Source organism: Eulemur rufifrons, chromosome 5 (genome assembly GCF_041146395.1).
Source record: "Eulemur rufifrons isolate Redbay chromosome 5, OSU_ERuf_1, whole genome shotgun sequence".
NCBI classification, from domain to species: domain Eukaryota; kingdom Metazoa; phylum Chordata; class Mammalia; order Primates; family Lemuridae; genus Eulemur; species Eulemur rufifrons.
Window position 1 is genome coordinate 11,307,059 of NC_090987.1, and position 24,340 is coordinate 11,331,398.

The 24,340-nt window shown below is 44.9% G+C and overlaps 1 protein-coding gene across 3 annotated transcripts in view; it reads left to right on the plus strand.

Moving 5' to 3' along the window:
- Positions 1–1,178: 1,178 nt before the first annotated feature.
- The window catches only part of RNF152 (ring finger protein 152), a 67,783-nt gene continuing 44,621 nt past the window's right edge, over positions 1,179–24,340 (plus strand). The window contains exon 1 of one of the 3 annotated variants that reach the window (XM_069467928.1): positions 1,179–1,288. The gene's annotated coding sequence lies outside the window, so the exon portion shown is untranslated. Of the gene's footprint in view, positions 1,289–2,544; positions 2,583–15,240; positions 15,381–24,340 lie in introns of those variants that run through there. The other 2 variants (XM_069467929.1, XM_069467930.1) reach the window with 2 other exon arrangements.

Below are 24,340 nucleotides of genomic sequence, written 5' to 3' on the forward strand. Positions count from 1 at the left end.
GAAGCATTTTAAGCAGCTCCTTGGGGGAGAGAGAATGGGGAGTTCTTTCTTTGTGGGTAAGACCCTAGGAAAGAGGGCTCCATCCCAGCGGCTGGAGGGGATCATTCCTTTGAGCTTTGCTGCTGGAGACCCAGGAAGGTTGGCTGGCTGAACTTCACCGGAGTTTTAGGTTTTCATTCTGCAAGGAAATCCTTTAAAAAAGGCACCAAAGGATATGGAAATCATCTTTCCGCCAGCAACCTTCCTCCTCCATTCTCCCATTTTGCAGTTAATACAAGAGACAGACCATATCTTTAGATTTTCTTGGAGGGACAAGACACGCTCACATGTCCCTAAGGTGGAAGTTAGGTTTACGGTGAGCAACAGGGTGGGCCCCGACGTCCTGGTGGTTCATTCGCGCTTCCATATAACCCCTAGGTCTTGCATCTCCTTGCTCCCCTCTCCCCGTCCCCCATCCGAGGGATCAGGTAGTGGGCTGTTCGGGTAGTTCGAGCTTCATAGGAGGGCAGGCTCCCACCCTGGCTAGACTATGTGAACTTTTTAGGGGCAGCCAAAAACTATCTGCGATGACGCGAATCCAAGGGCAGTTTCTGGAAACCTGACGACCTAAACTCCTCCCTCTCACTGTCCCGGGTCGCGAGCTGCAGACTGCGCCCTCCCTGCCAGCCTCGGCCCCCAGCTCGGCCCCGCCCCTGCTCCCAGCCGGGCTCGGCCTCCTTTCACACCTGATTCCTGCTCAGGTCCTGCTCCCGTGCGGTGGAAAGGACAACGTCGAGGTCCTGGTCGAGGGTGGGCACTGGGGACAAGGCCGAGGGAGCGCGCCAAGGAGGGTGGGCAGCTTCTCCTCCCGGGGGAGGTCGGCAACTCGGGACCGACAGACAGACGTCCGGGACCAGCCGGAGCCGGGGTTGGGGAGAGAGAAGGAGGTGGAGCCGCCGGAGGGGCGGTGCCGCGGGTCACAGAGCCCAGCCTCCCGCCACCACCCCCTTCGGTGCTTCAGTCTTGGTGACACAAAAAGCTCCCGCTCGGTGCCCCGCTCTTGGCGGCGGGGTCCGACCGGGAAGGCGGAGGGCGGCGGGGCAGGTGGGGGCGCCGCCCGAAGGGCCGGGCGGTGAGCTGGGGCTGCAAGCGCCGCCCCACGGCTCGTGGCTCGCGGCGGGAGGAGCGGCGGTCGCCGGCCCGCGGCGCGCGTCTGGCAGTGGCTGAGCGGGGCGGGCGCGCCAGGACCACCCCGCGATGCTGCCGCGGCCGCCGCTGTAGCGATCGCCCAAGCCCGCAGCAGAGGAAGGTCAGTGAGTTTCGGTTTGTTTCTCTGCTGTGGCCCCGCCGGGTCGGGGGCGCAGAGGGGCGCGCAGGGATGTCTGCGCCCGCACGGTGGCCGCCCCGGGAGCCGAGCGAGCGGGAAAGGACAGCGGCCGCGGGGTGTAACTGGGGGCATCTGTGGATGGGGGCGGCGGGGCCGCAGGGGTCCCGGAGAGGGGAGGCCGGGGTCTGGCGGGGCGGGGCGGCCCGGGGCGCGGGGGAGACGGTCCCAGGAGTTGCGTTTCTCCCAAGCGTTGGCGGAGTTGGGCGGGCGGCGCGGTCAGCGGCTCCGCCGAGTCCTCGGATGCCCCCTGGAGCTCCGGTCCGAGGGAGCTCGCCTCGTGCCCGCGCCGCGCGCGCCTCTGGGGGTGCACGTGCGTGCACGGTCGCCCCAGCTGCGCCCCCAGCCCTCACACCCCCCGCTCGCCCCCTCTCGGTCCCCTCGACCTGCTCCCTCCTCACCCCTAGAAGTTGCCCTGGAGCCCCTCCCGGGAGGAGAGGGCGCAGTGGCGGGCCAGATGTTGGGGGTCTTTTGTGCGGACACACGCGCCTCGGGCGCCTGCTCCGGGAAGGACAGAGGCAGGACAAAGCAGGCTGGACTCGTGGGGCGCTGCTCGGGATCCCGCCTAGGGTAGGGGTGTGGTGGGGGAGCGCTTCACGGTTTTGGAAAGAGTAGAGAAATCGGCAAAACAGAGTGACAGTGACTTGATGAGGTGGCGGACAGGGGCAAACGAAAGAAGGATGCTCGCGAATGCAGCGCCGGTGTGTCTGTCTGGGAGGGTGACTAGGCGCCCCGCATTCCCATAAGACCGGCTTTACCTAATGTATTTTGCCAGTGTATCTTTGCCCCAAGACGTTATTCTCCACCCTCTCGGTTTCTTTCTGAGAGATTACTGTTGCTAGTGGAGGCTTTACCACCAGAGGGGAACTTGGGGGCGGGGGAGACTGCGGAGGAGGGGGAGGTGGTTATTTGTCCTATAGAGACAATTAGGAGTCGTGACACCCCCTTCTAGGCCCGCCAGCCCTCCACACCTCAGCCGCCTTGCTCCACCTCCCCCAGTGCACCCACTCCGGCCCTGCTGGCCCAGAATGGGGTTGGGGGGCGCTCGGATTTCCTTCTCTGTATCTAACCCTTCCTGCATGTATTTCACTGCAGGCTGAACAAAGCTCAGTCTCAATTGTGCTTCCTGCTTGTCAGCCTCTTGCCTCCCAAATGCGTACCATTTCCACTTGATGTCATCACGCAGAAGGGGGTGAAAGGGACTCGGTGACAGATTCAGGTAACCCCTAACAATCTGGGTAGCCGCCTGGGTGTCTCTGGGTCATTTGGGCCGTCAGTGCTAGCACAGGGCTGTTTGGGTGGTTTCTGCATCAACATCGTTCCTATCTGTGAGAAGAGGTGGGAGCTGCTGAAACTCCTGGTTCAGAGAAAGGAATTGCAAATGACTTTATACCTTCCTTTTGAAGAAGTCACGGGGGGCAAGGTGAATTTGGGATTGTAGAAATTCCACTTGGTTGATATAATCAATGCATGGGCAGCTGTATCTGAATGTGGTCTTTGGATATATGCCTGCTTTCTTATCTGTAATAATATATTTTGGCTTCAGTCTATAGGTGTGGTATCCTTTGTTGAAAAGGTATCATTGTAAACTGATATACATTTGATCAGTGTTCAGTGAGGGCATTGGTCAAATGCAGTGACCTTCTCAGGAAGCCACGTCTTTCTCCCATCCCTTCATTGTAACAGTGCTTGCAACATCAAGAGAGCCGAGCTAGCAGTGAGTGCTGGGAGGTAGGGGAGAGGACTGTTGTGGGGAGCAGAAAGGGAAAACGGAGCTGGGGTGAAGTTTCCATTTATATAGCCATGAACCATTAGACTCTCATTCTGCATTTTATCTTTAGGTGATTGGTTCTTTTCCAAAAACTCTGGCCTGTTCTTTTCTTTCCAAGGATAGTTCTGTTTTGATGTTAGCCTAACCAGATGTGGGGTTATCTTGATAAGAGTGCCATGAAAATGTAACCTTCAGACTTCTCAGGACACTTCGGCATTGGCATTTTCTCCTAGAGGGCAGAGTCCTGCGCATCCTACGCCAGTAGCAGGGGATACGAATGGTTATGGAAATGGACTCGGGGTTTTTCTTGTAGGAAGACAGATTGCTGAAGACCAGAGGCTACTGGTGCTCTCTTGTACACTGCAGCAGCTGCACCACTGTGGCGTCTGTGGCAGATTTTCTCTTCACCATTCCCCCGCAACCCCTTGAAAAATAAAGTTAAAAAACTTGAAAGATCTGTCATTCACCTCTAGGGTAGTTTTGTTTTAAAATGTGACTTTAAAAACATAAGTGACCCTAGCATTTATCCTTCTACTGAAAGCATTCAGGAATCACTAGGAAAAGTAGATGAGTTATCTAGTTCCAGCTAAGACAAAGGCCAATGCTTTGGAAAGATCAGATTAGTAGCATGGTGCTAGGACAGAGGTATTTTGACAAGTGATTTTTATGTCAGCAATAATGCAGGGTGTGTACCGTGTTGCCGTAAGAAGAAAAACCACGTGACGGGATAATAGGGAATGTAATAATGCAACAGAAATAAGGGTGTGGTTTTTTTTTAATAGAATAAATACCTCACACACAAAATTCCACATGGGAAAACAGCTGCCTGCACATGTAAATGCATGTCCAAGAACAAAGATAGCCACAGTGCAACGTTAGATTTCATTGTGATTTTAAATTGTGTACAGTAATAAATCATAATAAAGTGTTGTGTTGTTGTCCCCCTTTTTTTTTTTAAGACAGAGGCTCCCCACCCCCAGATGTGTGCAATAGTATGTTTAGGCCGGGCACGGTGGCTCACGCCTGTAATCCTAGCACTCTGGGAGGCCGAGGTGGGCGGATCGCTGGAGCTCAGGAGTTCGAGACCAGCCTGAGCAAGAGCGAGACCCCGTCTCTACTAAAAAAAAATAGAAAGAAATTATCTGGCCAACTAAAAATATGTATAGAAAAAAAATTAGCCGGGCATGGTGGCACATGCCTGTAGTCCCAGCTACTCGGGAGGCTGAGGCAGAAGGATTGCTTAAGCTCAGGAGTTTGAGGTTGCTGTGAGCTAAGCTGATGCCACGGCACTCACTCTAGCCCGGGCAACAGAGCGAGACTCTGTCTCAAAAAAAAAAAAAAAAAAAATAGTATGTTTAGCTTTGGGCTGGAGGAGCCCTAGAGGTTATTGGACTGACCTTTGCCTCTGGTCCTTTCTGCAGCATTCATTCATTCAGCAGCTCTTTATCAGCACCTGAGAGATAAGGGGCTCTGTGATAGGTGCCAAGGGTGGATGGGGGTGAGATGGAGACACGAAATAAGCTGCCTTCAGGGAGCTTATAGGAAGATGGAGAAATGAAGACCTCTTTCTAATTAAGTTCAGTAGAAGCTAGAGAGAGATGAAAAGAGTGGGATTGGATTTGTGAAGAGGAAGAATATGACCATCCAGCCTCTACTTGAATGCCTCATTCATTAGGGGGCTCACTGCTTCCTAAATAGTTGGGCCTGTTGTCAGAAGGTGGCCTTTTCTTTGTAGTCTTTAAACTCTTAAGCTAGATCCCATATGGTTAGATTCTACCACTGTTGAGCGGTCATTCTGTTTTCATCCCGTATTCCCTCAGAGTTGTTTGTACCTGTCCTATACTGTTGGCACCCTCTGCTTTTCAAGATAGTGTTCAGCCCCTGCTGCACCTGAATTTTGAAACAAATTCTGCTTTTCTGCATTATCTGATTTAGAAAACAGATGGGAGGGGGTGCTTTCTCTCTCTTTTTTAAACAGGGATGTATGTATCAGCAAGATAGGTTAGGTTACACTGCAGTAACAAATACCTCCAAATCTCAGTGGCTAAATACAATTTCTCTCTTTCCCATGCTGTGTCCAGCGGGGATGGTAGGCAGGCTCTGCTCATTGTAGTTACTCAGGGACTAGCTCCGTCTACACGTGGGCTTGTAAGATCACTGCAGCAGTGGGATGGAAATGCCACAGGCTCTTGCTCTAGCATTGTGTGATCCCACCCAGAGGTGGGTTCTACCACTTTGGCAGAACTAGGCATATGATCCCATTTCATCACAATTCAATATTTCTTGTGCTGAAAAAGGGAGAAGTGGATCCAGGTGAGTAGCACTAATGACTTCCATAGTGATCTGGCCTAGGTGAGGGTAGAAAGTGTGTCCTGTGGGACCTGGTTTGGTGCTTGGTAGGTACTGGGTGTTACATGAATATTGATTGAATAAATGAGTGATAGATATCCTATAAAGGGTCCGGTCCTAGCCCAACCTGTTACTCACTAATAGGTTGATGTGATATTTACTAACATGATTGTACACTGGTCCTCAGTCATCAAATAAAGGAATTATAATCCTCTTTCTTTGCCTGTTTTGAATACTTGTTTACTCTGAAGTGAAAGGCCATTCGGTATTTTCAAGGCTGGTTTTAGGAGGCTGTGTGCTTAGCATTATGTAACAGAGAGGTGTTACTTACAGACTTTCTCTTCCTCACCATCTGCCTCTTGTCTAAGACTTCCTGAGTTTGTTTGGAACAACCTAGGGTAGAAAAAGAGTGGCAGTGGGCCTGGAGTCACCCGGGAGGTGGCCTCCCGCAGCAAAACCGCAGGGCAGCAGATAAGATCTAAAGGGGGGCAGGAATGTGTTTAGGGTAACCTTGGGTCACCTTCTTATTACTTTGATATTTAGAAAAAGCAATTTGGATAAGAGGCTTTTTCTGGTCACAAGACTAACAGAACACCCAGAGAGTTCTGGGGCATTTGTGCTTCCATCAGCAACTGTGTTGACTGGGAGGGTGGCAAGTTTTAAAGCCTTCCTTGCCTTACTCTCCCTAAAAAGAGTTGGGTGCTGTGGAATAGGCATTGTAAGAGGCTCTGGATTGAGCAGTTGTGGCTTGTAGAGAGATTTTGCTTTGGGAAGAGCTGGTCACTCATGTATGTTTGTTCACATTGTGATAACTGCATGCGTGCATTAGAATTGTTAAGACTTGATAAGTATCCTAAGCACAAGCATGGAATTTAACAAAATAGTATTGCTTCTGGCTCAGTAATCACCTTGGCAAAGTCATTTTTATAAAGACAGCCCTCCACGTGTACAAGTGATACGGTAAACTGTGTTAGTCCCCAAGTCACAGTGACTGAGGGGACATCGGTATTGACCTAAGGATTAGAGGCTACCCTCTGGTCCAGCTTCACTCGAGTGACCAGGTTTTTCAGCCTAAGGGGTTTTGAACTGGGAGACGAGCAGCTGGGAGACCAGCAGGAAGAAGCAGCTATAGACCATCCGGGAACCCATTCAGGGTGCCTCGGGTCGGGCTGAGGCCCAGGCATAGACAGAGAGAGAAGGAAGGTGAGGTCCTGTGGGACTAGTCTTGAGCTATATTTGGGAAGCTCCAAAATGCATTTCTATATTTTGTTTTGCTTCTGCATCCCTACCACTTTAATTTTGAACCAAAGTCGGCTAGGTTAGGTACAGGACACTTGTGGCGTGAAAGTGGTTTCTGGCACTGCCCATCTCCATGATGTCATGGAAACCGGAAAGGAGGAAGGCGTTGGTTTTCCTGCTCCTTCCCCTGAGGCCTCAAGAGTTCCACTGTGTGTTCCAGCTGTCAGTCTGCCTCCATGATTGAAATCACAGTTGGGATAGAATAAGTACAGATGCTCCTCGACTCACCGTGGGGTTACGTCCCAATAAACCCATCCTCAGTTAAAAATACTGTAAGTCAAAAATACGCCAAATACACCCAACCGCTGAACATCACAGCATAGCCTAGCCTACCTTAGATGTGCCCAGAACACTTCCATGAGCCTACAGTTGGGCAAAATCATCTAACACAAAGCCTATTTTATAATAAAGTGTTGAATATCTCACATAATTTATTGAATGGTATACTGAAAGTGAAAAACAGAATGGTTGGAGGGTACTCGAAGTAGAATTTCTGCTGAATGCCTATTGCTTTTGCGTCATTGTAAAGTCAGAAAATCCTAAGTTGAACCATTGTTAAGTTGGGGACTGCCTGTACTTCTTTTATGTTTGAGGATTTTCTTTTTCTAGTTGCCTCACTGTCATTGTAAGATTTAAAGAGAGAGGCCTCAGTCATGCATATGTGACCTGCATGTCCTCTGGTTCTTGAGGCCCCTGGTGGCCAGGCCCAGGCATCTGTGGTTGCCTAGGCCCGGAGTGTATCTTTCATGGAGCTGCGGGGGCTGCTGTGATCTGCTGGGAGTGGAAGGGATGAGTCAGAAAAGGTGCCTCATTTACCACTTGATGTATTAATTCCTGCATAAATAAAACTCATTGCAAACAGTCTGTGTGATGAAACTTATTCTCACATCACACTGGCTTCCTGCAGTATCAGACCTTTATGCAAAGAAGAAGTTGATCAAATGAAGATGTGTTACTGATAGGTGCAAAGTTATGATGAAGTGGAATCCACAAATGCTGTGTTCTCTGCGTACATTTTCTCTCTGCTCCCCTCATCCCCACTATCTCATTCCCACCTACCAAAGAAATATAACTTTTCTGGCTTAGCTCAGATTTATAAATTCAGATAATCACACTTACTGCACTCCTCACTGAGGTTTGACAAGAATTGATGGGATTTTGGTGAAAGCTTCGACAGATCCTGTGGAAATAGGGAGCATTATTATTAATATTGCAGATAACTGTCCTTCCTCAGTTACAGTTTCTGCGTCTCCCTTAATTCCTATGCCCCTGCCGCATCTTAGCTAGAACTTATTTCTCTCTGGGCTATCACAGTGGTCACCCTCACTTCCTGACCTTCCCACCCCTGATCCATATTATAAAATACTGTCACCCTTAGACCAGTAGGCCGTTAAATCCTTCATTCCCTCACTTAATGACCTTCAGTGGCTGCTGTTTTTTTGTGAGAGGAAGCTCATACATATTCTTTAGTCTTTGTTTTAGAGGTATCCCCAGCTTGACTCCAAACTTCCTTTCCAACATTGACTTTTGCTCTGCCTGACTTTAAAACTCCACTGTTCCCCCAGAATGCTTTGCATAGCCTTTTTCTTAGTTCTAGCACATTCTGTGGCCTAAAATGTCCTCTCTCTTCCTCTCTCTCCGTCCTGTCACTAAAAGCTCAATTAAGTTCTTAGCTCTTCTAAAAAGTTTAACTCAATCACTTTAGTCCTCAGCAGTGTTTTACTACTCCAAAGTTCTCTGGCAAAATTGCCTCCATCTCTTATTTCTTTTAGCATTCACTCATTCATTCTACAAAGCGCACTTGTCATAGATTGTCTTGTATCATCGCCTAAGATTGAAGTGTCTTTTTCTTTCTGTTTAATTGGAAGGAACAGGAATCCGACTCAAGCTAGTTCACATAAAGGGAGGTGTTTTGAAAAGACACACCAGGATGTCTTTTGTCATCAAGCCTCATATTCCAAGAGTCCCAGTGAAGGGGACCCTTCCAGCCATTTGCTTACCCTGGGGACCTGCCTAGCTGGGGGAGAGGTTAGGAGCTGCAGTTCCCTCCAAGGGGGCCCCCAGAGCTGGCATATATAGCAATTGTGACCTGCAGGATCTCAGTTCTCTTGCAAGCTCCTTAAAGATGAGTACTTGATGAGATTTGACCCCATTTTGTATTTGCTACCACGTTTGTACTCGGGCTTAATAAAATAATCATTGGTAAATCTTTGACAACACAGAAAATGATTTTGACACACTGTGGTGAAGGAATTATAGACACTTTTGGCCTGAACTCTTAAAGGAAGTTCAGAAGAGAGAAACTTGTTTTTAAGAGCTTCTCTTACTTGCATTAATGATGATTAAATGTTGAATCAAATTAGAATTACCAGGGTGCGGTGTGCATACCAATGTTTGGGAAGTGGATGTTTTCATTGATGGTCATCTTTCTAACGAAACTAGTTGTCATTAGCAGTCTGTTTTTTAACTTCTATTTGCCTTCTACTCTCCCCCACCATCCCCCATAAAAAAAAGAAAGTAAGAAAAGAAAGCTCTCTTTGGTGACAAGCAGCATTAGGACTTTATAAACCATCAGGCCACTGCACAGGCTAAGGGAGCAGGCTGTGATGTCTGTATTTGACGTGATGGGGTGATGGTTCCCCATAACTGACGACCCCATTTCCCTTCATAATTAACTCAAGGCATCACTACCTTTGTGATACACATACATCTGCTTCACCTCAGCTCTTTTGATTTGGAATATTTATTCACATGATAGAAACTCTTTGACACTCAAAACACTGGATCATTATAGAAAGTGTTATTATAAAAGAGGGAAATATGTTCAGCTACTTGGAGAAAATGGCCAGGAATACACTAACATTAAAATAACGCTTGTCAGTTGGAAGGGTCATGAATGGAGCTAAGGTGCATGTCCCAGAAACAAAGCATTTGCTGTGATGCTCTTTTGCAGTTGTGCTGCTTGCAAAATTGGGTAGGCTTGCAAATTGCTTCCTTGTAGATTAATAATATGAGGTTAAAAGTGGCTGGAGGACACATGGATAAATCTCTGTGCTTTGGACAATTTGCCCCTTTATTGCATGAGACATAGAATTCCTTTCATTTTAGGTGAGTAGTAACTAATTCAGCCGTGTGGGTGGAGAGCGGTCCTAAACTGAGATAAATACCTCCCATCCACTCCTTCACACTGATACTTCAGAAACCTAAGGTAGCGATCCATCTAGTCACCTGTCGTGGTGTGTAAAATAGCATTTAAAACACTGACTGTCAATGATTTAAACCACCTATTGGGTAAACAATTGTATTCATTAAATTTATTCAAATATTTAGTATCTACTTTTTGCCTGACACAATTCTAACAAAAATCTCCACTGCCTAGCTTCAGGAATGTATTAATACTTAACTCAAAATTGATTTGGTTTTCTGCTTTCTTTTTCTGGAATGACAAAGCTAAAAGAGTAGACAATAAAAAAGATGTATCTGAAACTCTTCCCTCAATTCTTCATCCTTCCTATATGCCCACCTTACATGACCTTCATTCAGATGAGAGGTTAAAACATGGAATTCTTAAAGGGTTTGAGTTTAAATTTCAGCTTTGCCATATGACCTTGAATAAGCAAGGTCTGACTGAGCCTTGGTTTCTTCAGCTGCAAAATGGGAGAGGATCAGCCTCATTGAGTTATTGGGAGAGTAAGAGAGACTTATATAAAGTGCTTAGTGTGCCGCCCTGCACATCATAAGCTCTAAACACATGGTAGCTGTTATTAATGTCCATTTTATTCGGCATCTACCAGTCTTATGCTCAATTCTGGAAGTATCGGGAGGAATAGGCATCCTCTGACCTGAAGAAGCCCTTAAGCTAGCTAAGGAGATGACTATGTTTAAGGAACTACAGCCTTCAGCATTTACATAAGATTTTCTTTTGCATGTCATTATCATTGGAGTCTTGTCATTGGAAAGTCTTTGTAAAGCTTTGCTTAAATGGTCTGGAGGTTAAATGATTGGCCTTCTCAGGAGACTGGAGAAAACTGGAAGGAGCTGAAGGCACGGCAGGGTGGCTGGGAAGAGGTCCTGAGCTAGCCCACAGGCAACCCGAGCCATCCTTAAAGGATCCCTGTTTCCTTTCCCTGTGGCCTCACCCTTCCCAGGTGCAGTGAAGGACATCCTGCAATGGACTTCCTCTTTCCTAGGATCCGGTTTCTTGGGGGTGGGGTGACTCCTAAGTTTGCCCCAAGAGCATACTTGCATCATACAATTTTCCATTTTAAAACCAGAACAGTCCCAGGAGAATTGGAACAAGTTGGTGACCCTTCTGTCTTGTTCTGTGAGAGTGGGTGGGCATCCTGAAGCAGGTTTGTGGACAGCTAACATGGTCAGAGATACAGCCATCCTAAGAGAGAAAATGGGGCAGAATGAGAGGGGAGCAGCCATCGTGGCTTTGTTAATTCCTTTATTTAGGAATCTGCGTTTTGGAATAAAATCTTTATTATTATAGTTAAGAAGAGGAGAGCTTTTTAAATAAAGACAAGGAAACTAGACGATACAATCTAAATATAAAGTTAGTAAGATCTTTAGAAAGTCCCCTAAACAGTGGTAGCTGCCATGCCTGGTAGTGTTGTTGCCCAGGGCTTGGTACACAGTAGGCACTCAATAATTGTTGCAATGGTGGAAACAGTTTATTCTTCAGAAATAACCTTGAGGGCTGCACGGAGAAGTGTGAGGGGACTCTGAGGCCTGCATTCCAATTCAGGCCGAGGTGCTGATCATTGTAAGATTTGAACCAGTCTGTGCCTTGGTCTCTCTGGGCCCTTCAGTAGCTAATTTGAAAATGCATGCATTCAAATACACTCTGGGTTTCTTGTGCTGATATCTGGAGTGTATTTATGCATGAGTTTATGTTCTTCTTGACTGCTTTTTTTTCCTTCTTGGTAAAACCACGTGATGCTACCCAGTCTTTTGTTCAAAGCTAGGATGGGTGCTTCTGGAACATGCCCATGTTGTAAACATGATGGTAGCATGGGCTGGGCAGGGGGTGCTGTGTACACGGTCCCCCTCCCAAAGATGCCACAGGGATGTCATGATGAGTCTGTAATGCCAGGTGGGGTTGGGAAGGGAACCAGGCCTGGCTCCACCACAGAGCAGAGAGCTTGGGAGCTGGGCTCCAATTTGCCAGCTGGAATTCCCTCTCTCTGAATCTCCATTACCAACACGTGGGATTGGTGGAAACTGATAAGGCCACAGATTCTTCCAGTATTTAGCTGATGGCTCAACTGATAACGCTTTGTGTTATGCTTCTCCTTGGGACCTGCAGAAAATTGCCAGAAATGGTAGTTAATTTATTGGTTGCCATTTCTGTAAATCTCATGCACATAGCACCTGAAGGCAGTTGCCAGACACTTGTATGACTCTTTCCTATGTAATCCTTATACACACCAAGATATGCGCTTATATTCACTGCATTACTGATAAGCCAGATTTCTTCATAGTCTATTACTTCACCTAATAGTAAGATAAATAGCTTGTCTATGGAAGGGGAATCTTTTAGGCAAACAGAATACGTTTGGTAAATTGCCTTCATTTCTACACACAATGTGCTAAATATTAGTTCAGAGAGTGTTTCCCTGCAGAGTCAGTACAGGTTGAGAATCCCTTATCTGAAATGCTTGGGACCAGAAGTGTTTTGGATGTCAGGTTTTTTGTTTTGATTTTGTAATATTTGCATTATACTTAACATTCAAACATTGTGTTTACTGGTTGAGCATCCCAGATCTGAAAATCCAAAATGGGCATTTCCTTTGAGCATCATGTTGGTGCTCAAAGAGTTTCAGATTTTGCAGCATTTCGGATTTAAAGATTTTGGATGCTAACCCGGTAGTTTACTCTCTTTTCTTCAACAGTGGAGTCAAATCTATTAAAAATTAATTGTGCACGCACCCTTGGGCTTGTAAGATACTTGAGAATTGCGTCTGCAAGGCAGTCACACCGTCCTATAAGAAGTTTGTTAATTTTCAAGGATGTATGTCTTCACTAAGTAGGAAATAAGGATATGTCAGATTTTACCCCAAGTTCATTTCACTTTATTTGTAGAGCCTCTCCATGGAGATGCCAAGCCCTTTCTTTATTGCTCCTTAAGATAACATTCCCTTGGAGTCGAGTCCAGTCTGCAATGGGACTTGGGAAAGGGAGGTCATGCGAGCAATCTAAAATTCCTTGTAAACCAGGAGGGCAGTGGTAATCAATTTTGAATTCCAAACCTGATTCAGGCTAGTTCTTCTGGCTGCCTCAGCTTTCATTTGATTCCCTGTCTTTGACTTGCAAGGGGCAATGCCGTTAGATTCTGTTACCACTTTTAGGAAAGGTGAGCGTGGTGTCACTTCCACTAAAACCTTAGAAGCAGATTGTTTTCTGGCAACCTGGAATTCTCCCCTCGCCATCGAGGAAGCAGTTCTGAACAGGTTCATTGTCCTGTGGGTTCTGGAGTCTTCTTCCCTCGTTTTTATTTCTCCCTAGAGATTCCGACTTGTAAAGAGACAAATTTCTTGTTTTTATGAGGCTTTTTAGTGCGAGGTGACTGAGTGTCGTTCGATATAATCTATAGTACTTAACAGCTAAATACACTTTGTTTTCCCAAAGCTGATCACAGTGAAAATAAGAAAAGGAGAGAGAGACAACAGTTTGAGGGAGGAAGAGTGAGTAAAGAGATGAACGGGGGTAAAGAATTGTGTAGGCGTATGGTATTTTTTAAATTCAATTTTAGCCTCAAAATCGAGAACAACTGTTGTTTACGTGGTAGTGTTGGCTTCATAATTAAGAGCATCTTGCCCAAAGCAAATTGAAGTTGTTATTAATAATATTCTACAAGACGACGTGGATGTTTGTCAGATATTTTCCTTCCCGAACTATGTTGGATTCTACAATGTATTTCATGACAACTGAAAGACAATTTTAGGGGTTGGGGTGATAAGTGTAGTACAAATATAATAGCAGATAGTGTTTATTATGTGTTTCGGGTGCCTTAAGTTTGAAGTGTTTTAAGCATGTTATTTGGGAGGCAGTAGAACCTGGGAAGGGGAGGTGACTTGTCTATGGTGTGTTTACACCAGAGCTGGGATCTGACCATTGGAAGCTTGTCTGTGGAGTCTTTCCTCTTAACTGCCTGGGAGCCTGGGAGCCTGGGAGCCATACTCATGACTGGGATTAGGGATCAAAAGAATTTTGAAGATTGGTTCAGTGTAACAATCTAGGAAGAGATCTGACTTCTACACTGGCCTGGCTTTGGGAATAAAGATGGACAATTTGGTTGCCCATCTGTCCGGATCAATTTGATGTTGACTTAAAGGCAATACTGTTTGAAACAGTGGGTGCAAGTTCTGTTGGGGAATTTGCAGTGAGATTTCTGGTTATTACCCGAGCTTTGCCCTGTGCTAATGCAGGTTTCTGTGAAGTCTGGTGCTGTGAATTGTTTCTTGAAGGATCACTTGACTGCAAACCAGTGTATGTAGTGGCACGAGAGATTCAAACAGATGCTGGGAGCTTATGACTTTTGTGAGTACACTACCAAGAAACTATGAACAGAAAATGTTTTTACAATCTTGTTCCCCTAGGTAAGTGGAAAAAATCACATTTTTTCATATTTCCATTCCTTTGTTCATGTAGTTCCCTTTTCCTGGAACACCCTTTCTCCCTGCCCTTCCTCTCCCCCCTCCCCTAAAACACAACATCTTGACGAAAAGCCTTAAGTACTGTATGTGCAATTGTCCTCAGTATCCATGGGGGATTGGTTCTAGGACCCCCCTCAGATACCAAAATCCATGGATGCTCAAGCTCCTTATATAAAATGGAGTAGTATTTGCATATAACCTCTGCGCATCCTGCCTTATACTTCAAATCATCTTTAGCTTACTTATAATACTAATTCAATATAAATATTATTCAGATATAATGGGAATGCAATGTAAATGTAAACACAGTGTAAACGTAAGTGTTATACTGCATCGTTCAGGGAATAATGACAGGAAAAAGACATGTTCAGTACAGACACAACCATTCTTTTCTTTTTTTTTTCCTGACTATTCAACCAATCCCCAGTTGGTTGAATCCGGGGATGTGAAACCCATGGGTTGGAGGGGCAACGGTACTTCCTTCAAGACTCCGTTTCCGTTTCACCTGCCCTATGGATCCTCCTGCAACTCCCTCAGGCAGTTAATTTTCCTTCTGTTTGCTCTTTTTAATCCCACTTACCCCCGCGTGTGATAATTCTGCTATGGTTGCCTCTGCTGCTCCGTTGTGAATTCTATGACTGTAGGGACAGCCAGCATTTGAATGTATGTGTCCCTCCAAAATTCATGTTGGAACTTAAACCCCAGGGTGATGGTATTAAGCGGTGTGACCTGTGAGAGGTGATCAGGCCATGAGGGACCTGCCCTTGTGAATGGGATTAACGGCTTTATAAAAGAGGCTTCAGAGAGCTGCCTGAATCTTCCATCTCTTCGGCCATGTGAGGACGCAACAACAAGGTGCTATCTTGGAAGCAGAGATTCCTCACCGGACACTGAATCTGCCAGCGCCATTATCTTGGACTTCCCAGCCTTCAGAACTGTGAGAAATAAATTTCTACTGTTTATAAATTACTCAATCTAAGGTATTTTGTTATAGCAGCACAAATGGACTAAGACAGAAAGCTTGTCTTGTTCAAGTGTTTGGATGAATGAATGGAGGTGCAAACAAGCGAATGCATGAGCAAATGATTAACACGTGGGTTTGTGGGATGGATTAGAGTGTGCATTAGTGGGAAATGACGGTAGGCCTGAGCATGAATATGTTCTGTGACTGCAGCAGCGGGGCTAGGTGCTCACCAAATGCTCAGCATTTTGACCTTGGGGGCTGGATAATTCTTTGTGGTGGGGAGACTGTCCTTGCACTGTGGGATGTTTAGTAGCATCCCTGGACTCCACCCACTAGGTGCCAGTTGGCTAGTTCAATCAAAGATGTCTCCAGACATTGCCAAATGTCCCAGTTGACAATTGCTGTACTATACCAGCTTCTATATCTAGATGTGGCCACGTGGCTGGTTCTCACTGATGGGATGTGTGTGGGAAGGAGTGGCAGTTCAGGATGGGGGTGCATTTCCACATTTGTTCTCTTTCTGACCTGCTGGCTGACTTCAGGAGGTCCATGGGAGAACTCTGAAGCCCTAGGGTATGATGATGGAGCCACAGGATGGAAAGAGCCTGGGTCCCTAAGTGACCCTGTGGAGCAGAACCACCCTTACCAACCTGCACGGGAATGCAGTGTGAAGAAGAGATAAGCCATTATTGCATCAGGCCACCGAGATTTTGGGGTGTTCATTTTGGCAGCCTACCCTCCTAACCTTCCCTGACACTGGAATGAAGAGACCTTGCTGAAGTAGCTGTGCCAGTATTATAGGTAGTGAGTAAAGATAGAGATTCCAACCGTGGAAAAAGGGATATTTTTCAATTCATTTGTTCTTGTATAGCATCAGCCTTATTACTATAATTCCTGTAATTTTAATATTTTATCAGAAAATCAGATGACAGAATTTGTTATTCCTACCACTCTAATAATTTTGATGTGTAAATACCAAGCAGCTTTGAGCTATAAATACTTTTAGTAAAAAGTAATAAAACATCAAGTATACTAGCAGTTTTCATTTCACTGTGTATGTATATGTGTCGGCAACACAAGTTTAAGTTGAGATATTTGTGGCAATTTATGTTTAATACATTTTAACTTTTTGCAGGGAAAAATGACAGATGTCAATACCCTGTGGTCACAGCTGTTTCCCACACCATTATTAAATAAATCACTGTATGATATGACGGTCTTTGAAAAGGACTCTTATATGCTTAGTTCAGCTGAATGTCATGGATTAGTGTCTTTTAAAAAGCTGAACCCAAAAGCTTGCTTATCAGACTAAATTTAGCACACAATTCTAGATATTTTTTTGCAGCAATTAATTGTATTTGTGGTTGTGTCTACACAGAACCACCGACCAAAATGCGTAAGTCAAAAGGTTTCATTCGGTGCCCATCTGGATGACAATAGTGGAGTTGTTTGTGGCTTGTGGATGAGTGCTTTGCTGGCTGGAAGCTTTGTGCTTGGTTCAGTGGTCCTTGTGCCTGTTGTGTCTGCAGGGGACCCAATTACCGCACAGAGAGCCGCCCCCAGTGGGTTTCACCCTACCTGTCAGTCAGTCAGAGTCCCTGTCGGGAAAGGTAGTAAATCCGGCTTGACCATAAAATGGTAAGTCTCTCTTTCTAGTAAAAATCCTTCTAGGCATCTTTACTACCAAATAGCTGCCTAGTGTTGTTCCCCCCTCATATAAAACATTTACACAACAGTAAAAATAAGACTAGCTAACATTTATGGCACTAATTGTATGCCAGGACTAGTTGTTCTACTTACAGTGTGTGCGTAATCCTCACGACAATCCCACAGAGTAGGGTCAAAGGTACTATTACTACCTTTAATATACAGGTGAGGAATTGAGGCACACAGAGGCTCAATGACTTCCCCAAGGTCACAAAGCCAGAGCTAGGATTAGAACCCGGCACAAACGTGGCGGTGTGCTGCCTCCGCCCTTTCATTCTGTTAAGGATACCCACTTTTTCTGAGATCTTCTATATTTTCATGACTTCAGCTAACATCTGCATATGATGCTTAAAAAGAGTTATTGGCATTATTGCTTTATTTTTGTATGGACTGAGCATAATTTTCCAACTTTGCTGTCGGCCGATGCTCTTGTATCTTCCATAACTCTTGGCATAATGCTTCCATGGCAGAAGGTACTTCATTAGCATGTTGATTTGATTATTTTTTTTTACTGAGATGCTCCTTTAGGAGGTTACCCTGTAGGAGTAAGAACACATATACAAGGGATGCAAATGCCAGGTGGTACTGGATGAAGTGGTGTTGGAGTTCAGAGGATTTTAGAATGGCTTCATGGAAAAGGTAGCAACTGACAGTGCCCTTGAAGGTTAGGTAGGAATTATCTGGACGTGTGGGCAGGGTGTTTGGCATTCCAGTATGGTAACCAGGTCAGCAACAGCACGGTGGTAGGGGAGGATGGATCTTGTCTCCTAGACAATAAATAATGCTTTAGGACAGGAGCATGAAATGTGGGGGTGGGGCAGTATGAAAAAGGATTGGAAAGGTTGGTGGGAAGGGAAATGGGGGGGCAGCAGGAAGGGGAAGGGTGGGTGAATGCAGGAGACATCTCAAGACAAAATTAGGAGAATTTGGGGGACCGACTGAATGAGGGGCGGGAGATATAGAGGTTTTCAAGTCAAAGGTACTGGGTAAATAATGGTAACAAATATAAAATTGTAGGGGAAAAATCAGATTTGTGAGAAATCAGAAGTTCACTTTGGAAATGACATTGAGTAGAGAGGTCAGAGCTGTACCTTTAAGAGTCATCCACACCCAAAGGGTCATTATGAATCTGAGGCTGAACCGTGTTGCCAACAAGGAGAGAAACCCTCTAGAGAGCTGGCCACGAAAGGGCACAGGTCAGAAAGATGGCAGGAACAGAGAAAATAAAATTGTTTTCTGGAACAGAGGACACTGGCATGCATTGAGAATTACGTGATGTGTTACTTAGAGTTATAGTATAGCTTAATTTATATTTATTATTCCCAAATTGGTTATGATTTCTCCTGGATTTAAAATATTAACAATATTTTACAGACTGTGTATAAGGACTGTTCCATATGGGGCCCTGCCTGGAATATTGGGAATCTGGTGGGAAGAGTCCCTCCTCATTCAAACCGGTGAACTCATCAGCTCCCAGACATTGCCCAGGTTGTCGAGCGATGTAGAACACCTTCCTTCCCTTCCTTCCTCTGTCCTTCTGTCCAAGTCCTAGCTCTTCCTTCAATAACCTGTTCACATCCCACCTCTCAATCCCTGATGATCCCAGCTGAAAATGACCTTTGCTGCCTCCAGCATCTTGCATTGCCCTGCTGATGGAGGCGGGTCTGTGAAGACTGGGTCCTTCTGATTCATCTTTGTGTCTCAGGCAGTAGGCTTATTTTTTTCTCCAGTAAATGTTGGTGTGAACTGTTATCTTATGTCTCTCACTAGTTCTTTGTCTCCTAAGGACTGCAGTGATCTAAAGCTTTTTAAAATACCTTCCACACAGTTTTGAATATGGTATCTTCAGTGGTCCTGGTTGGTTGATTGAGGGATGCGTCAGCAAGAATATTCTTTCGTCTCTGTGCACACTCACTGCAATTTGGTAGCTGAATCCTAGATCTTTCATCAGAAGTGTAATATGTTGGTTGTCACCATTGGCTTATATTTGTCTGCTATTTATATTTGTTTACTATTCCAAGGGTATATTGACATCTTGATTCGTTCTTATCTTTGGTCAGTTAATGCGCTGTCAAACTGTGGCAGCGAGGAAGTAGTTTTGGGGCAAATTACTGCGTGCCTTTGCCTTTGGTTTCATTTAAGGTGTTAGGGTTGGTTTTTCAAGAACCAAAATACACTGAGGCCCAAATGGAGTAAAACAGTAATGGAAGTCTGAAATTAGTTATTATATTTCTCAAATTAAATTAATTAGACAAAATTCACTTAGTATGGTATGAGGAATGGGGGAGGCAGGGGCTGTACTTTTCCTTTGTGAAGTTTGTTTACTAATAAAATCTCAGCTTCTTCAGCCTCAAAAAACGCCCAGTAATTAGTACCAATTAGTTAGGATCTGCTGTCCTGGGCTCAGACTGTTGCATTTTCTCAGAAAACAAGTCCACTTTCCTTGGGTTGTGGAGAAAGAAGTTTTATTTCCCCAGAAAACGTGTTCGGTGGATGTTTGTAACTGCCTTTTTACTAGTTGGAGTGTGTCTGCAGAGAAAGAAGCAGCTGGTGGCAGGAGCTTTGCTGATGTAAGATGTGAGGTCTGTCTGTTTTTGAGTGTGGAGATTGCAGACTTTTGAGTAAAATTTTAAATATTAAACCCCTGAGATATTTGTGCTTTTATAAGTTAAAAAAATAATTGCTAATATACTTGGCAATCACTAAATCCCAGGTGTTCTGTGAAACTCTACGTTAAAGTTACCCAATTTAATTCTCACAATAGTTTAGGAGTAGGTTCTGTTTTTATTCCCGTTTTTTGGTGAGCAGACAGAAGGCGCAACGAAGTTTAGTAGCCTGTTCAAGATTGTGCTAGTAAGTGGCAGAACCAGGACGGAAACCTGAAGTCTGATCAGTAGTAGCATCGATACGCAGTCCGTTACAATACAGTGGTCTTTCGAAACTTTGGAATAGTACTTATTGAAAAGTACTAATAAAAAGAAGCTGCTATCAGAAACAAAATAAACTAACAATAAGCACCTTTATGGTAATTATTTGCTCACTACAACGATGAACATGGTATCAAAAATGAAATACTAAAAATTTTAGTTTTAATTCCTGCCACTCTGCTTTAGTAATAATAGAGTTGTAATTAATTATCTTATAGTGGCTATTTTGTTTCTACACCAGAGATTCATCTGGAAATTATAGCACAACAAATAGCTGCTAAAGTCATGATGGTGGTAATTATATCAATGACATAATTGTGGAAGTAGAGAATAATGAGGTTATTTTGAGGGAAGTCTGCTTCGGTAGAATAGTGAATGCTTTTCAAATGTAGGGCAAGCCAGAAAGGAAGGAGGTCTAACTTTAGATTTGTAATATTAATATATCATGAAAGTGGCTAGGTTTGCAGGAATATTTTGGAGATTAAAAACTGGACTACCAAGAGTTAATTCAGAATTTTTAACTAGACATTAGCAAGGTCATTAGCAATATTTTTGGCTCCGATAGTAGGTTTCTTAAACAGGCATTGTTAGTCTCTAGCCTGACAATGAATATTCTATTAAGTCTCCACCTCTAATAGCAGAGGGAACTTCGACCATTAGGTTTGCTGCCCTTCTGAATATAGGATCCTTTCTGGAAGCCTCCCTCACAAGAGACTGTAGCTTTTGCCGTGAACACATTTAGCTGTCAGCAGCTTATCACCAAGTACATTGTTCCCATTTTATAGTTGAGGAAATCCTCAGACCACAGACCCTGCAGTGCAACCCCACAGCCTGCAGGGTAGCCACGGTTTTACCATTAGAGTTTCATTTCTTAATGGTGTGGTGAAAACAGCATGGATTTTTGGTCCCTTGATAGGCTGAGGTGATATCCCTTCTCTGCTTCTTATCAGCCCTGTGATCCTGAGCAAATTACTCTGTCTTGCCGAGCGTCTATGTTCTGATTTAAGATGAGCCCAGCAATACCTATCCCGGCAGGTCGTGGGGAAGGTTAATGCTGATAACTGACCTGCCGGAGCACTTGCAAGGTACTGGGTGCTGCGTAAGTATTGTGTATGTGTCATTTAATTCTCAGAACAATAGTCTGAGGTAGGACCTAGAGGCAGGCCCAGAGAAATTAAATGATGTGTCTGAGGTCAGAAGCTGGTATGCAGACAATTCGGTATAAATCATTTGCCTTTTTTTTTCATTTGGGTTTTATGTCTGTGAGTCCTATGCGAAAATGACAATGCCCTTGTGAAGGGTAACACATTCACCTCCATAAGGTTGTAGTAGCCAATTTTGTGAATCAGGTGCCAGACAGCCCTCTGGAAAGCAGGTGCAGGGCCTTGGGGTGGTGGAATACAAGGTAGGGTGTCTGGGGGGAAGGAGGGAATGTGAGAAAGAAGTCCACCAGTTTGCACATTGTCTAGACAGATGGGCTGTCCTAACACCTGGGGATGGCGTGTGGGTGGGATGTCCAGGGAGGGGTTAGGTGAGGAGCCAGGTGAGCATCAGAAGTCAGGAAAGAGGCAGGGGCACAGGAGGAAGGTCCGGCACTCAACTTCACCTGGACGATTTTGCCCTGGACTGAAGCTGGCACCTGAGTTGAGTTTCACTTCTTTTTGGTTGGACCTGAAGAAGTGAGGTCTACAAACCATGGTAGGAAAAAAGGACTTTGATCCTTTTTCTTTCTTGGTTAGCCTTTAAAGAACTCTTCTCTCCTTATCCTAAAAAAGGAGAGATAATGTCCTGAAGCAAAACCTAAAGGGGGTAGCACTTGGGGTTCATACTTGGCCAAGATGCCAACATGGTAGTGGGTTTTGGAGCCACAGAGTTGGCAGGGATTTGAAGTCTCTTCTCGAAGGATGGCAAGCCAGGGGGTGGGGTGAAAGGCGCTGTCTTCCCTTTCTTCCAGGGGTGGAAGAAAAATGGAGCAGCTGGGAGCCCAGAGGGAAAAAAAAGCCATGTGGGAGATAAGGACAGGAAATGTGTCAGACATGAAGATTTGCCAAAATGCCGTGCTCGTGTATGTTTACAGCAATGAATCCCATCCTCATTGATCGGTGAAGCCTGTTTCTCTTTGGAGCACACAGGCCATGTCACAGCTGCAGCGGAATTTGGCCACCAGAGGCTTCCTGCTGTCTGTGCTTTCTATATCCCTGCCCCCACTGAAGTTTCTTATCATCCTAAAGCAGGGGATTAGTGATAAATATGAGTACAGTAAAATAATATTTTCATATTTTCGAATTATTTCTTTGCAAGAGAAGGCGAGATTTGGAAGCCATGGAAGTGCTTTCCTAGGTGTAACAGGATATATAGTGATGCCGCCCTGGAGTGGGGACGCATGCTCATCGTTTCCTCCATGGATTGAAGTCAGAGTCAGCCAACAAACCTATATCAGAAACTACAAAGGCTTCTAGTAAATCCTAATTACACCATTTCTCTCATGGTTTCTCGTCCAAATTACATCTGCTTATAAACTTTCTCATTTTGTCTTTTTACCATTGTTGTGCCAAGTTCATGGATGCGTGGAAGCTGAGGTAGTTGGTGGTTAAGTGGCTTCTCAGAGGTCAAAAAGGTGACATGCTTTCAGAGGTGTGGCGAGGGGGCGGAGTTTTCCTCTCTTGAGAAAGTTCTTGGTGCTAAACTTTGCTGTGTTCTTTATTGAAGGTGTGTACGTAAAGGGAACCTACACAAATGGGAATAAGACAGACTAATTTGTGTTTCTTTCTAAAGTGAGTCCCTAGGTGTTCACCTCTAGTGCTGCCATGGGGTGACAGGGACATTCTACATTTAGTTCCTTCCAGTGATGGAATCTCTGGTCAGGGATGGGGGACAAGATCTCCGTGGGCCACATTTGTTTGGAAGTAGGGGTTGTTTTTCTGTATCCCAAAAGATGAATCTTTCCTGGGGACCACTTTTCCTCTAACACTTAAGTTACTTGGAAGTGTGAATAGATGAAGGCCCCTGACACTTTTGGGCCCCACCTAGTAATTGTTTGTAGAGTTAGCAGTTGAAATTTGAGGGCAGAAGTTTCCCATTTCTTTGGGTTTCGCTAATTAGGATTTTTGTGGTCACAAATCGTTAAGACTAGGCTTTCCTTTAGCTTGTCTTAAAAGAAATGGTGAACTTAGGACATTCATAGAACAAATGAGATGACCTGCAAGATGTTAGAATGTTCTAAAAATCTTTTCTCAAAACCTCAAATGCTTATGGAAAACCTGTGTTCATATAAATGAGGAACGCTTTTTAGTTATTCTATCTAATCATTAAAGTGGGAACCCCTAAGAGCCTCAAATCTAGGCAATTTATTGTCAACCTGATTTTGAGTCACGTGGGGAGGTTTGTGTATGTTGTCGATCTTTCCATGAAGCTGCCTTTGTGATGCCCATTCCTGACTTGCCTACACACTCTTCTGCTCTGCGTCTTTCCCGCATCCCTACAGGGCAAAATGTTGATTTATGCTTCTCATTCATGGACTGGATGACGTTGAAGCATACTGAGCAGGTACAGCTGCTCTCGAGACTTTGAATACTGGGAGGAATAGAGGAATATTGGCAAATATTTTAAAAATGCTTTTCCCTGAACATAGCACAGGTATGTGTTGTAATCCTACAACAACACTCGAAGGCCAGCCTCTGTACAGCGGGCTCTGCCTGCCGGCGCTGGCCGCGAGCAAAGTGAGGGGAGAGAGACAGGAAGAGCATTAACACGCGTCTCCTCGGACAGCTTTGTAAATGAGGAGCCGGGGTATCCAAATCGCCCCTGAGAGGCTCATTAAGTTCTAAGAAGGTGAGCAAAATTGATTTAATACATTGTTTGTGTTAGGTAGCATATTAGTTTAAGGTTAAATTTACATAACAGTAGAGTTGTATTTATATGTGCGTTTTGTGTATTTTTATAGTACCGTGGGGTTCCTCATAGATTAGTGTGCACCCGACATCTGTGGCCATTTTATGGGATTTAGGAATGGTATTTTACATTTTAAATGATTGCTATGGACTCAGTTGTTATCTTTGTTTTGCCTGCTGCATTGCTAGTGATATCTGGGTTTATTTAATGCCACAGAAATGTATCTTGAATGGTAAGACTAGCGCTGTGTGGAGTGCAGCCGGGTTTACACACGGTTCTCCCTGTCACAGGGGTGGCCAGAACGGTTGCAGCAATGGTGGGTGCACTCCCTTCTTAAAATGAAAAAACTGAACTTTCTTTCAATTATCTCTTTGCTCCCTCTTCCCCTCCCTATATTCCTAGAAAATA